Consider the following 15,146-nt stretch of genomic DNA (forward strand, 5'->3'; position numbering starts at 1 on the left):
TAGTAAGGAAGCAGGTAATGTTAATTATCTTTCTTTCTAGGGAACATTAGGTGATGGCAGCTCACTTTCACGTGTATTATGTTATACCGGCAGGTTAGTCATCCAGACCTCAAGTACAAAAAGATGGGCCTTAGTTGGAACGCTAAGGATTATTTCATCACTTGGGGATGCAAACAGTGTTCCTGACTGTTCATCATCTCAGGTAAGATCGGACATGTCTTAGTAGTTGAGGGAAATGATCTTCTGACCTTGGAGTTGTTGTGATTTCTACTTAATAATCCATTAATTTGTCATTTAGCAGGTTCAGATTTGTGGGGAAATTTTGGAGTCTTAAAGACATCTGTAGACTCTTGCAGACAGTCTAACTTAGCCCTAATTATTTTCTATGATGAGTTCGCTGCAATTCTCAGCCATAAACTACTTCAGCCAGAAATTAATGGAGTGGTTAGATTTCAATCCCTTTTTGGCTATGTTTTGCAATTTTCAAAGGTACAGTTTTTATTGCCTCATGCGGATGATATTTTATAATGCTCTTCAGGATTGGGAAGCATCTGGGAGAATTTGAGTCACTATTTCTAGCCGATATTGACAACGGAGAAATGGCTGATAAGAGTTCATATTCTGGACTAGAGGTGGAAACATATACTGACCATGGTTCTACTTTAAGATTAACTGAATCTCTTCTGAGCATTGTATGGATTTGATCTTCATCTTTTTTTATAATCGTTTAGGGGATCTCTTGGATGAACTTGGATGGTAGTATATCACCAATCTGTTTGAACATTTTGGGCCCTGGCATCTTCATCCTCAGAGTTGGTTTTATGAGATTTTCTCTGCCCTTGATTACTTTAAAACAGTTCTCTCTGACAACTGACGACTGAATTAAGGATCACATTACCTGCAGGTCTTGTTGTCTGCAGATTTCTCCTTCAAATTTCTTTTTGCTATCATCTGTAAGATTTTCCTTCCCTTGAAACTCGAGACTTTACTAGAAAACAAGCCTGAGTTGTATTGTTTAACAAGGTTGAGAGGTTGACAAATAATGGATCCCTTGCTGGAATTGATGCTCTGCTCGGATGCCCTTTGCACCTTCCTTCTTCCAAGGTGAGAAGCTATGTTCTTTTCAAGAATCATATTGCTGTACTTTCAATTAGTGACAAGTTTTTGACCTGCTCTCTGACTTCTGCATGACTGTAGAAGAAGTTGTTTGGCCTTTGTTAGAATGTTTGAAATTCTAACATAAGCCGAAAATTCTAAACTGCATAAGTATTTAATCCTGTCTATACTGTCCCTCCTAACTAACTTTTGGCTTATCTTGTCGAATGTCTAAGTACTTTGCTGCAGCTGGATGGAATCTTTACAAAAAAGCAGAGAGAAATCCTCTTCTCTCTCTTATATTTATGCTGCAAACTGGATACGAGAACTCGTGAGTGACATGACCTTGTCTTCTCTGCATCATTGCTGTGCTCGATTTTTTCATATGTTTTTGCTATCTTTTTGCAGCTTAACGCCTTCAGTTCCCAAATTGACAAAAGGGATGGCTGCATTAGTCAGGCTACAGAAAAGGATGTAACAACAAAGCTTCTGAAAGCGACTCAGAAATCTAATGTATTTTCACTACTTTGTCACCGTTCAAAGCTTCGTAATGTGCTGTTTGTGTTTTACATCTTGTTTAAGATAAGATGTCTATAGGCGTCATAAGGCCTATTATATATACAACTCTGACGAAAACTAATACTTGTTGAAGCAGATTCCTGGAAAGCTTATTGAGCAATTTGATTACGTATCTCCTCAGTCTCTACCGGAGCTCCACCCTTATTCAGCCACAAGCGAACAAACTGAGCATCCAGAGAGGAAAAATGAGAAGAGGAAACTACAAGATGATGCTTCCCAACGCAAGGGAAACATGAAACATAAATATTGAAAAAGCCAAAGCAGTCAAATGTTGATGAACACTTGCGACAGCAAACTATTTTGGACGCTTTCAAGAAAGCAGGAGTAGTCACGAGTCAAACACAGCTACATGAAAATCCTTCCCCTCATCGTTAGATTGCAGGACAGCGTCAGGGTCAACGCATGAAACTTGTTCTAGTGATGAATCTCTAAGTGTAAAGATTCCTCAAGTTTCCCCGGCCCTTTGCAGCCCAAAGATTCAAATTCAGGCCTCTTCTTCCTCAATGCCTTTCCATCCTAAAATTTCCAAAGGTCAGCCTAGTGAAACCTTTTTATCTGGCTTGATATTTTATCAACTAGTTTTTTTTTGCGTAACTCTTTCACAAATACTAGACAATGAATTTAGCCCGAGTTTTGTTAATATTATTATCAACCATGGGTGTTATATAGAGACTTCTTATTACACTTTTTCTTGGAATTTCTTGGAATGATAATACTTTTTTAGCTTTCGAATACAGGTGCAGAGCCAATATTACGAAAGCCCTGATATAAAGCTGAGTACCGAGATAAATAGCAAATATTATTTCAAATTTCTGTTAGATGCGAGAAATGCATCTCAACCTGTTCTTGTTTTCTATGCTAGCTACCCCTGTATTTGTATCTTTTGCAAGATCTTCATACCAAGCTGGATAGTCTTGTTCCTCCTGGTAAACAACTTCCTTTCAAACGTGGAAGCCCTCCAGGTAGTTTCCGGAGGTTCAGATTGGTTGAACTTTTCAGTCAAATAAAAGGACTTTTTCCAAGCCTCAGGATGCATTTGAATATAGCAATGTCCTTGCTCATAAAGGTATGATACTGGAGATAATCAAGTCTACTGAAAGTCCTAAAGATACTGATTTACCTTATCTAATCTGACCTAAACAATAATAGGTGAGGAAACTTCTCAAACTATTTGGAGAGATGAGTTTGCTAAGGCTGGAAATCCAATCACATCCAATATAGTGGTTTCTGAATCTCTGATTTTATACAATGGTGTGCAAAGAAGTTTTTATTCTGTTTCAGCAAGGTTAATTTATATCTTATCCGTACCAATTTTGTGATTCATCTGGTTTCCTAAGTTGAGTAGTTCGATATTGGTTGCAATTATTTCCTTTTAATCTTAGTTTACATACAAGTATGCTAATTTTGAGTTCCCAAACGTCAACTTTATGTCGCAGATGTTGACCCTCCCTGGGTTTGAAACAGACAAATCGCTGCTGCTGGATCTTCTGGAAGCGTTCCAGCCCACAGAAATTCCAGTTGCTAGCTTCCCAGATTTGCAACCTTTCCCTTCACCTGGAACAAAGGACTACATGTATATTGGTGTTTATTGTTTCTTTGAAGATTTTTTAAGCAACGGTAATATTTGTCTTGATTTCCATTATTCCCTGTCATATTTCATCCTATTCTAACTCCCATTAAGACTGTTAAATGTTGCTGCAGCTTGTTCCTTCTCGTTTGATCTGGCCTTCGAATGTCTTCTCACCCTACAGTTAGTGGTGACCTCTGCACAGAAAAATATTGGTAAGGTATCTGAAGGAGCTACTAAGAAAAGAGATGCAGGTCCCATTCAGGTTCTTGTATCCAGTCTGCATGCCAAACTGGGAACTTCGGCTGAGAAACTTCTCAGGAATGAATGGATAGATGAAAGTACTGATAATAAGGGTTTGAAGAACAAAGTATGTTCATATTGTGCCAAATTTCATGGATAGCACAATTTATTGTAGCGCGTTCGATATTCTCAATGTGTATAGCTTTCGGTTTCCGCAGGGTGAAATGGTGCAGAACATATTGCGAATATATCTGGAAACCAGTGGATCCCCATCTGATTTGCTCAATGAACTTGCTTGTACCACTTTGCCACAGGTACGTTGAAAAGGAAAATCTCTTCTCTCTGGTCTCTGCTTTGCATAAAGTTTGATGTAATGTTAAAGCTTTAAAACATAACCTTCCACTTGAGTTATTGTACGTGGAAACTAAACCCATCTTCTCCATGCTGAGTTGATTGACTGTTATATCCTGAAATGGAAATCATTTGCGCACTGACATTTGATTGCATTTAGGCCTCTCTATCCAAGTCAAACAGGAGAAGATGATGCTCATGATCATGAATTCCCTACACTATGTTCAGCGACTTCAGAGGATGGTACAAGACATTGGTAAGACAAATTCTTAGATATCTCATATGTTTCCAATCTCCTGTCATGGACTAATAGCCTCATATTTCCTGGGTGATTTATGCAGCATGAAGAAAATCTTGCAATTCTCAACAAACTGGTCAGTAATCCATCTTCGCTCTGTCTGATTTCTGCACGTATAATTATCTTCTCTGCCGTACAATAAAAGTTCTTTCCTTTTTTTTATTCTACCATGTGGATCCTGATTAGGTGAAGGCTGTTAGCTCAGAGAAACGCAAAACTGTCAGTCTGAAGCTACCGAAGCACACTTAAAAGACATTCAGAAGACTGTAAATGTGATAGTGTCTTTAGTCAACATGTGTCGCTCGCATGAAAAGGTGACGGATTTTCCTTAACATGCAACATGAGCATAGGCACGTTGCGTGTGCAAAAACGGTCATTATGGAATGCAGTGATGATGGTGCTGTAATTTCTTAAACAGGTTACAATCCACGGAATGGCTATCAAGTATGGCGGGAACGTGGACTCATTTCTAAAAGGTATATAATCTCTTCCATTATTACACATAAGAGTTGAATTACCTGTCTTTTTACTGGCTTATTTTACATTTGAAACACAAATGTGTAGTTTTTGATTTCCTGGAAGCACATTTTCAAGATCATAACGAATTAGTCATCCAGCTGGTAAGTTGGTGTTCTTCGCCTTTTCCTCTACTTTATCTCTCCTCTTAGTCTACTGAAGTTTTCACAACTGACATTTGAATTAGGTCAAAGATCTCCAAAAGGCTACAAGAACATTACAGACTCTATGTTCTGAAGCTAAGGTTAGTTTAAGATACCTTTTCTTTTTCCTTGTAGAGATAAGCCGAAATGACAAATGTGAGTTTGTTTTTAGGGTATGAAACAAACAGCCATCACCAGCAAAATACCAGCAACAAAGAGATCTTTAGAGCGCTTTCTGTTTCACGTGAAGGCTCTTCTCCATACAACATCACGCGGCTCCAACTTCTGGATGGGTACGACGTGACTACACTCTAAATCTTTCTTTTGAAATCTCATTGGCTTTCAATCATTACTGAAACCTGCAAAATTTTATATAAGATTCTTTACCATTCAATAGCATTTAACACTTCATTGCGTGCGATTCTGTCTGTAATTTGCAGGTAGCTTGAAACACAAGGACTTGAGAGGGCAAATGTGAGTTCTCAGGCTTATGTAGATAACGAAACTTATGAGGTAGAAGAAGAAACCATGTCCGGAGGGAGATCCCATGAAGCGGATGAACTTCCCTTGTCACCTTAAGATTGCTAAATAACTTAGTTTCTACGTTAATCAAATTTATTTATTTTCCTAATTTCTATAGGTCAGTGAGATTGGATCTAGATGAACCAAAATTGTTACATACCAAAATCAATATGAAGTATCATCATTTTTTTAAAAAAAATTGTCACTATAAAATATAGGGCTGAACAAAATCTGAATAAAAAACGAACCAAGACCGATCTAAAGAATAGTATTGACCCTTAAGAAAATTGGTTAGATATCCGACTGGGTTCAAATTTTTGGTATCTAAAGAACCGGAACTGAATGTAAACTAAACCAAAATATTTTAAGTGTCCGAGTATATTCAAACAAGATTATATAGGCCCTGTTCGTTTGTACATCTGAAAGATGCATCTAGATGGTCCATCTAGATGCCTTATCCAGATGCTCCACCTAGGTGTTGTTCGTCTCTACAGTTCGTTTATCCATCCAGATAAATCATCTGAATGCAACTATGTTTGTTTGCTTTTTTCAACTTACATTTACATCGAGATGAACTTGTTACTAAATAATTAAAATAGATTTGTTTCTAAATTTTTGGCGGGAAATTGTATTTCCCGGTTTTGACGAGAAATTGTGTTTTTTGAGTTTTGACGGAAAATTGCATTTTCGGTTTGCCGGAAAATTACGTTTTTCGGCGAGAAATTACGTTTTTTCGGTTTTGGAGAAAAGTGTGTTTTCCAGTTTTGGTGAAAAATTGCGTTTTACCGGTCTTGGCGGGACATTGCGTTTTCTCGGCTTTGGCCAGAAATGCGTTTTTCCGGTTTTTACGAGAAATTTCATTTTCGGTTTTGGCGGGAAATTACGTTTTTACGGTTTTGGCGGGAAATTGTTTATTCCCGGTTTTGGACGAAAATTGTGTGTTTTTCCAGTTTTGACGGGAAATTGCGTTTTTAGTTTTGCCGGGAAATTGCGTTTTTCGGCGAGAAATTGCATTTTCTCGGTATTGGTGGAAAGTGTATTTTTCCAGTTTTGTCAAGAAATTACGTTTTCCGGTTTTGGCTGGATATTGCGTTTTCCCGATTTTGGCCAGAAAATGCGTTTTCCGGTTTTCACGAGAAATTTCGTTTTTCGGTTTTGGCGGGAAATTACGTTTTTCCGGTTTTGGCGGGAAATTGTGTGTTTTCCGGTTTTGACGGAAATGACGTTTTTCCGATTTTGGCGGAAAATTATGTTTCCGGTTTTGGCGGGAAATTGTGGTTTCTCGGTTTTGGCGGGAAATTATATTTTCCAGTTTTGGCGGGAATTGTGATTTCTCGGTTTTGGCTTGAAAGTGTGTGTTTTCGATTTTGGCGAGAAATTTGTGTTTTCCGGTTTTGGCGGGAAATTGCCTTTTTCTGATTTGAACGAACGATTTTGACGGGAAATTATGTTTTCCGGTTTTGGCAAAATTATTTTTTTCCGATTTTGACGAGAAATTGTGTTTTCCAATTTTGACGGGAAATTGCATTTTTGGGTTTGGCGAGAATTTTTTGTTTTGAAAAAAATTATCAAATTTTTGGTGAAGACTCACCTTCACCCAGATGCTCCGTGAAGACTCACCCTCATTTAGATGAGAATTTGAGATGAGTTTTCATAAATGCAGTTGGGTGATCCATCTGGATGTAGCATTTTAATGTACAAAACGAACATCAACTTGCATCTTCATCCAGTGGATCACCTGGGTGAGCAAACGAACAGCACCATACTTGTTTTACCAAATACTTATTTTACCAAAAAAAAGAATTTATATACTTGATATTAACTATTAAAATTTAATATCTAAAAGAATATACAAAATATATAAGATGATTTTAAGTTGTCCAAAATAGTTAGAAATATATACAAAATTTTATAAGTTACATGTCTAAAATAGCTAAATGATGCTTAAATATATATTGATTTCCTATCCAATATTTAAATTAACCAATTTTATGTTAAGTTTAAGATATTCTGACATACATTATTTTAATTTATATGTTATTTATTATTTTATTTTTAGATTTTGAAAATTTAATTATATATAGACTGTAATTTCTGAAAAAAGAATTAAATAGGTTATCCGAATCTAAACCCGTACCAAACCTGCAAAGATTCGAACGAACTAAACCTTCAAAGATCTGACCCAATAGTATTCAAATGTCCATTTCTAATCAAATGTAAAAAAAATTATTGATAATGAAATGTATATGTTTTTAAATTTAAGTACAATATATTTTTTTCAAAAAAATTTCTCCGCGTAGAACGCGAATTATCTAGTTATTATAAATAAAGGATAACGTTGTTGTCAAAAAAAACTTTAAAGGATAACGCTTACTAAGGAGCTACTACCTAAACAAAAATTTGTTGGAAAAAAATATACATTTGATTATGGTGGTCAACCATACAAACTGAACCATACCAAAAATTTTGTGTGAAAGTGTTGGTAAACGAAGACATGTCTTCAACTAAATCTATACTATTTAAGCAGAATTCTTCATATGATTTTGCCCTTAATCTATACTATTAAAGCAGGATCCTATTGTTAAAATTTAGGATTCTGCCCCTACATTTTATTATATTTAATAGTTTTTTCCTATTGTCATTTAATTTAAATATTAAATATGATTTATTTAAACTAAAAATAGAATATTATCTATATCTATTGTAATTAATATTTTCCATATTTTTGTGAATGATATAATTTTATTTTTTTATACATATTATACTTTCCATTTAATTTGAATATTATTTTCCATCTATAATATTATTTAAAGATCGGATATGAATATATACATGCAAATTAAAAATATTATTATTATGTTATTTTTTACATAATAATGATACGTCAATTTTGAGTGTTCGTTTTTTTAAATGTATCTTAAAATTAAGTTTTAGATTCTGAACATAAATAAAAATACAACTTTATCATAGCTTAGTTACAAAAAAAAATCAATAATAAAGTTTTCTTTACCATTGTTTCATTTTCTTCAATTGGCATAATACAAATCTCATTAAAGTCTAAATTTTTTTTTACTTATATAATATTAAGAAGTATGAATTATTTAATAAACTTTTCAAATATTTTTTTTTTTGGTTTTAACAGATCATCTCTATCGGATCTTAGGTTAATAGCAGATTTTTTAGTTTTTTACCAGGTTTTCTAAAATTATAATTACAATTTTTTTATTAAATTTGAACTGAATTATACTCATATCACTGTATTAATCACTTCAATTATAGGTGTGGGTTGGATATGAAAACATCGCTTGAAAATCAAGTATTATAATAGAACGATTTTTTTAAACACAAATAAAAAATTTTAAAACTATTTATTTTCTAATCAAATTATAAATTCAACCAAATTGTATTTTAAAAATAAATATATACCCGCGCTTTAAAAGCGCGGATCAAAATCTAGTTTTACACTAATATCAACCTATGCCATTAGAGAATATTCTTAAAATAAAAAAGTAAATCTTAACTATACTATCTATACGTGAAGTGTATATGTAAAGTTTTCATTTTTTGATATAGTAATTACATTAAATAGAGTTAATGCACCATAAATGAAGAAAAAATTCTAACTCTCCCGACAATGAGGACTACTTTTTCAAGTTTTTTTAATCTATCTTATTAAAACAGAAACATTCTCTTGGACCTAACATTTATTTTGTAAGTTTTTTAAATTAAATACACATTTATACTTTAAAATTAAACTTACATTAAATCACTAATGTTTCCTTTCTTTATATTACTATCCATGTTTGCAAACAATATACTTATTTCTTTATACTACTATCAATGTTTCCAAACAATATATTTTTAATACTACTATCAATATTTCCAAACAATACAATAATTAATCTTAATTATTTTTATATTCTATCATTTTCTCTTTTAAATTTTTGTAGAAACGTCATAATTTCATAAATTACAAAATAATGAACTTTAAAATTTGGATTATAAGATTACAAATTATGAAACTATTACAATTTAAATCAAATAGATTACATATCGGTCATCTATCAGTTCAATCAGTTAGTCTCGGGTTTTAGTGATTTTTTAAATATGATATTTTTAAGAACTTAAATTGAATTGTCAGATCTCCGGATTAATCAGTATAATCACATGGTTGAATTTAAAAACACTGATTTAAATGCAAAAATATTTTAAATACACTCTTTAAAAATTACCAAATATTTATCAAGTTATTAGTGAAATTTTCATCGTAAAATATTCCGCGCTTCCAAAGCGCGGGTCAAGATCTAGTTATTATTATTTGAAACTACTCTAACAACACCTATAACATATATTCATACAACCTTATAATAACCATGTTTTATATTTATAACGATTGAAAAATATTTAATACGTATATTCTTAGTTCATAAATTATTATTATACATCTTAATAACTTTTATAGAATATTAAAAATATCTCCATTATGAACTGGTGTTTAAACAATAATTTTAACAATATTCACCATTCATTTTAAATTAAACAAAAAAACATAGTTCCTAAAAAAATACAATGAGTATCTTATTAAAATAAAAGATTGTGTGATTTTTTTAAATTAATATGCATTACATACGGTCTGAATGTTTGTTTGTATTAAAGTTATTTTTCAATTTCAAACACTGAATATATTTTTAAATTCAAATACTGAATATATTTTTCAATTTCAAACACTGAATACATTTAAGATCAATTGTTAAATATTCACAACTATGTTTGTAGTTACAAGAAAATAAATTTATATGAACTTAAATATTTAAACTAAAAGTAATCATTTATAGCACAACTAAATATTCTCAATACCATATAAATTTTTTATCTATTGATTAAAAGCAAAACAACAAAGATAAATTTATTTACATAAATGTATGCAGAATATATTTACATAAATGTATGCAAAATATTTAATCATAACTCTTATAAATTCTATAATTTATAATAAAAACTTACAAAATTATAAAAAATTACCAATTTTAATCAATAAATTAATAATCCCGCACTTTGAAAGCGCGGATCAAAATCTAGTGAATCAATAAAGCTAAAAAGAGTTTGGTTCTTCGGGGTTTATGACAGTAGAGTCAAATAAGCAAACTTACTAGATTGTGACCCGTCCTTGAAAGAGCGGGGTTTTTTTGTTGTTTTTTCACTATAAAGATTAAATATTATTTGTCAGGTTGTTCGTAGCCAAGTGGCAACTGAGCTTTTCCTTCGGATCCTGACATTAAGAGTTCGATCTCTCCTTACCTCAGTTTGAGGATTTCGGTCCAAAGTGACCATTGACAAAAAAAAGATTAACTATTATTCGTTTTATTATATAAACTGTAACATGATCAAGTTTCATTATGCGGGTTTGTAATAGTGTATACAGTATGGCGAAATTTAAAATGCGTCATACAACCGTTTTATGTTTGTAAATAAGTTAAACAATGTTTTATCCGAAATTTTTACTTGGGGCTATTACTATATTATATAAATTATTGCTAAACATATAAAGTGGTTAATATTTTGTTTTTTTTCTCTTAAAATAAAAATAAATAGAACAAATATTTGGTCAAGAGTGATTTACATGAATTTATAACTTTTATTAAAGAACATTATAATTTTTTTTTTTTGAAAATAATGTTTGAATTTTAAAAATGTTTTTCATATTCGACCCAGATCTGCTGAACTGGTAGACCTGTACCATGTATATAATCTAGTTCGGATTTAATGAAAAAATCGTTAATTAAAATTCCGATAGAACCCGGTAAAAACCCCAAAATTCATTATTAACCTGTGATCTAATACCAATGATCGAATAAAACACAAAATATCTGATAGTATTTTTTTATTTTTTATTAAATTAATCACATACTTTTTTATACTACATAAACGTGTGGTCTTTTAACTTAGACTCAACTTTTATTATGTCATCCAAATAAAAAAAAGATAATATAAAACTTATTAATATGACAATATTAGTTTATTTTTGTTATTAATAACCTATTATAAGTTTGTATTTTTCTATTTCTTATTTTTGATTTAAAATTAATTTTAATGATACATAGATTTAAGAAAAATAACATTATAATGTCATTATGTTTTTTTATTAATTTAGTTTCAGAATATATATGTATGATATTTGAGCATAAAATATTTATATTAAATAAAATAAATTATGTAAGCTCATTATTTGTTGATCCATTTAAATATATTTCTGCAAACCTAAAACTAAGGCCTCGATTGGTACAGCAAATGAAGAAGCAGTAGCATTATGCTGTAGAAGCAGTATGCTGCAGAAGCTGTATGCTCTCATTAAAACTTTTAATAAGATGATTGGTAAAGCAGTAGCAGTATACAATTTTAATTTTTTTTTATAAAATTTAGTATATAATATATTTATTTTAAAATAATATATATTAAATTATAATATATATATTTATTTATTTAATTATAAAATATATATATATAATATTTGTTATTAAAAATAATGAATCTTAATTAATAACATAAATTAAATTAAATTTTAAATGTGAAATATTATTATTTTAAACTAAATGTAATTTTTAAAAAATATAAATTTATTTTTGGTTATAAATAATTTTGAATATTATTAAATAAAATAAATAAAATATAAATTTATTTTTGGATATATATTAATATATAAAATAGACATAATTAATTTATTTTATTTACTAATTTCAAAAATTATGTTTATATCAAATTTTTGTTTAAAAAAATAAAATTTACAATTAAAATATCTATTTAAAAAAATATATTTCGCATTTAAAATATAATATAATTTATATAATTATATTATATTTAAAATGTGAAATACTATTTAAAAAAAATTTATGTTGTAAATTTATTTTAGAAATGAAACTTCATTTCTGGATATAAAATTTATTTTATAATATTATTAAATCAAATAAATGAACTAATTATATTTATTTCATAAATATATAAATTGTAAATGCAAATGCTCTTCCAAAAGCTTCATATGAGAGTATTTGCTAGAGAGTATTTGGAGAGTATTAGCATTTAGTAAATGTTTTTCTAAATGCTTTTGTAACAAATGTTGATTGGATAATGTAGAGCAATGCTAATGCTCTACCAATCAAAGCCTAAAAGACTCAAATGTCATTAATGAGTTTTATTAATCCTTTGTAAAAATAATGCTATTTTTGGAAAACTTAAAACATTTTTGGAAAACTTAAAACGTAAAAATAATGGTATAATTCAGGAATGATTCTAATTTAATGGTATTGATGCAGATTACTTAATTGTCGTAAAGTTGAAACTAAATCACTTATAGAACACCCAAAGCCCAAATTAAAATGGGTCTAACGTAACGGCCCACGAGGCCTTTCACTGGGCTAGGTTTCTCCTCCATGGAGTTTTTATTAAACCTAGAAATCTACACTGAGTTAGCCACTTAGGGTTCTTAGCGGCGATAGGAGAGAGAGAGAGAGAGAGAGAGAGAGAGATCTAGAGAAGCGAAGCCACAATGGTGAAGTTCTTGAAGCAGAACAAGGCCGTGATCCTCCTCCAAGGCCGATACGCCGGAAAGAAAGCCGTCATCATCCGCTCCTTCGACGACGGGAACCGCGAGCGTCCTTACGGCCACTGCCTCGTCGCCGGGCTCAAGAAGTACCCGAGCAAGGTGATCCGCAAGGACTCGGCGAAGAAGACGGCGAAGAAGTCTAGGTCAAGTGTTTCATCAAGGTCGTCAACTACCAGCACCTGATGCCGACGCGTTACACCCTCGACGTGGATCTCAAGGAAGTGGCGACCCTCGAGGCTCTTTCGTCCAAGGACAAGAAGGTCGCGGCTCTCAAGGAGGCCAAGGCTAAGCTCGAGGAGAGGTTCAAGACCGGGAAGAACAGGTGGTTCTTCACCAAGCTCAGGTTCTGAAGACATTTCGAGCTTCTCTTTTTTTTATTATTGTTGTTGCTTTTCTTATTAAGGTTGAACAATGTGGATCCTGTTTTGGAAGATGAAAGATCTTTTTTTCGATATTTAAATCTTTTTTATTATGATTATTGACCTGTTCAGTTCTTTTTGAATGATCTGGTTAAGGTTACAAAATGTTGAGTATAGTATAGTCGTTTACACATCTTTAGATTCTGGTGATTAAACTTAATCATAGACTTTCTTCTCTAGAGATCAGTTCATATTAGATTGGTTAAAAAAATCGGTTAGAAATGGATCAGGAACATAAGTCACTCAGTTTGTGTTTGATTCTAAAGCTTGTGTTAATTAGAACCAGCAAATGTACGACTGTTGTTAATGCTGATGAGTCTCCTGAATTTGTATACAACAACCATTTATTTTTGTAATTATTTTTGTCTGTTAATGTTACATACCTAATTCAAAAGATTGTAATAGACTCGTAGCACAGAAATGTTACTCTTTTTCTTATAAATCATCAAAACAGAGGTATTTTTGCTTATCTTATCGATTCAAGAAAGATTCACAGATTGTGTATTATCATTTGGGAACCAATAAATCCATGGCTTCCGACAATAACTTAGCTGCAACAGAGCTTTGAGCCATCCCAGTCCCATTTCCTCGGAACAATAAGTTGTCTGTATGATGGAAACCAAACATGAAGATAACGAGAAACATATAATATGCAAGATTATGTGAAAAAGCCATAGATGGATGTTCTTTTAACCTCTGGCAATATTATACGCTGTGCACGTGTTCTTGCTTTGTCAGAGCTATGAGACGCTGCATCTGCAATGGCTCCAGAGAACCCAGCGGCAATGCTAACAGCTACCGGGAGCCAACTTCTTCAGAACTGAGTTTCAACAAGTTTAAGCAGACAACATTAAACCAGAGGCTACTGTGAGATGAGAAACAGAGCTTTTGTAAGAACAATAAAATTATTTAGAAACACCGGAAGAGGTTACAGTCTGATTCACAAACTGTGAGACTTGTAATGCTATATATATTGTAGGGAGGGTATGAGTGAGTGATACAAAACATGCTGACAAGAAGAGAAAGTAAAGGTTTAGGACGTAGGCTGTTTGTATACAAGGATATAACTTTGCTACGGATCTTGGATTCTGAGTGCTACCGACGTGTGAGATAGGAATTAGCTGGTTCTGTAAAGACAATCTTGTTCTTGCCTCAGATTTTGTTTCAGGAACTGCTACATATCTACCTGCTTCTTGGTCCCAAATAACCGATGTTCTTCTCACATCTTATCAGAAGAGAAGCTGCACGGGCAGGGTGAAGCAATGGATCAGAGTTGCTTCCTTTCTGCATTATTTTTTCAACAAAGGTTCAGTTGATCATGTGATTGGTTTCTGGATTAATAGGTGGTCAGGGAGGAGCATTCGATGAGCCGCTGCAGTGAAGCGGTGGCCAGCAGTATGATACTGGGGGAGAGAACTAAGTGTGACGGCCTGGTGAGCATGACCTGGACTGCTGAAACTGCTCATACTGTGGGTCTCTCTGTCCTGTACTCGTCCTAGCTACCATGGCTTGGTGCAAAAGAGGCAACCTTGGTTCATTGTTTCTCATCTCTTTACTCAACACAGCCCCATTTGCATCTGCGCGTACACTGCTGACGACATTGATGGTGCCACTGGAACTAAGCTCGTCATCTTGTGCATGAAGGTTTGCAATTGGTCTTAGGACAGATGAGGATGATCTGGCTCTAGCTGCAGCAGCCCTTTTAGCTTCATTTGAATTCAACTTTGCGAGTTTCCAATGGACTAATTTTGGCAGGTCTCTTTGGAAATTTGTTGCCCCTCTCTTCAGAGTCAGTTGCATCTGGTTCTACCTTGAC

At 32.6% G+C, this 15,146-nt stretch overlaps 1 protein-coding gene and 2 pseudogenes across 3 annotated transcripts in view; 2 read left to right on the forward strand and 1 right to left on the reverse strand.

The window, feature by feature from the left end:
• The window catches only part of LOC130498994 (uncharacterized), a 6,153-nt pseudogene extending 640 nt beyond the window's left edge, over nt 1-5,513 (forward strand).
• LOC108822226 (uncharacterized) overlaps nt 1-15,146 on the reverse strand; it is a 44,525-nt gene that overhangs the window by 9,198 nt on the left and 20,181 nt on the right. The window lies entirely within an intron of this gene.
• LOC130498927 (60S ribosomal protein L27-3-like) lies at nt 12,771-13,389 on the forward strand (annotated as a pseudogene).

The sequence above is a fragment of the Raphanus sativus genome, chromosome 8, assembly GCF_000801105.2.
Source record: "Raphanus sativus cultivar WK10039 chromosome 8, ASM80110v3, whole genome shotgun sequence".
NCBI lineage: Eukaryota > Viridiplantae > Streptophyta > Magnoliopsida > Brassicales > Brassicaceae > Raphanus > Raphanus sativus.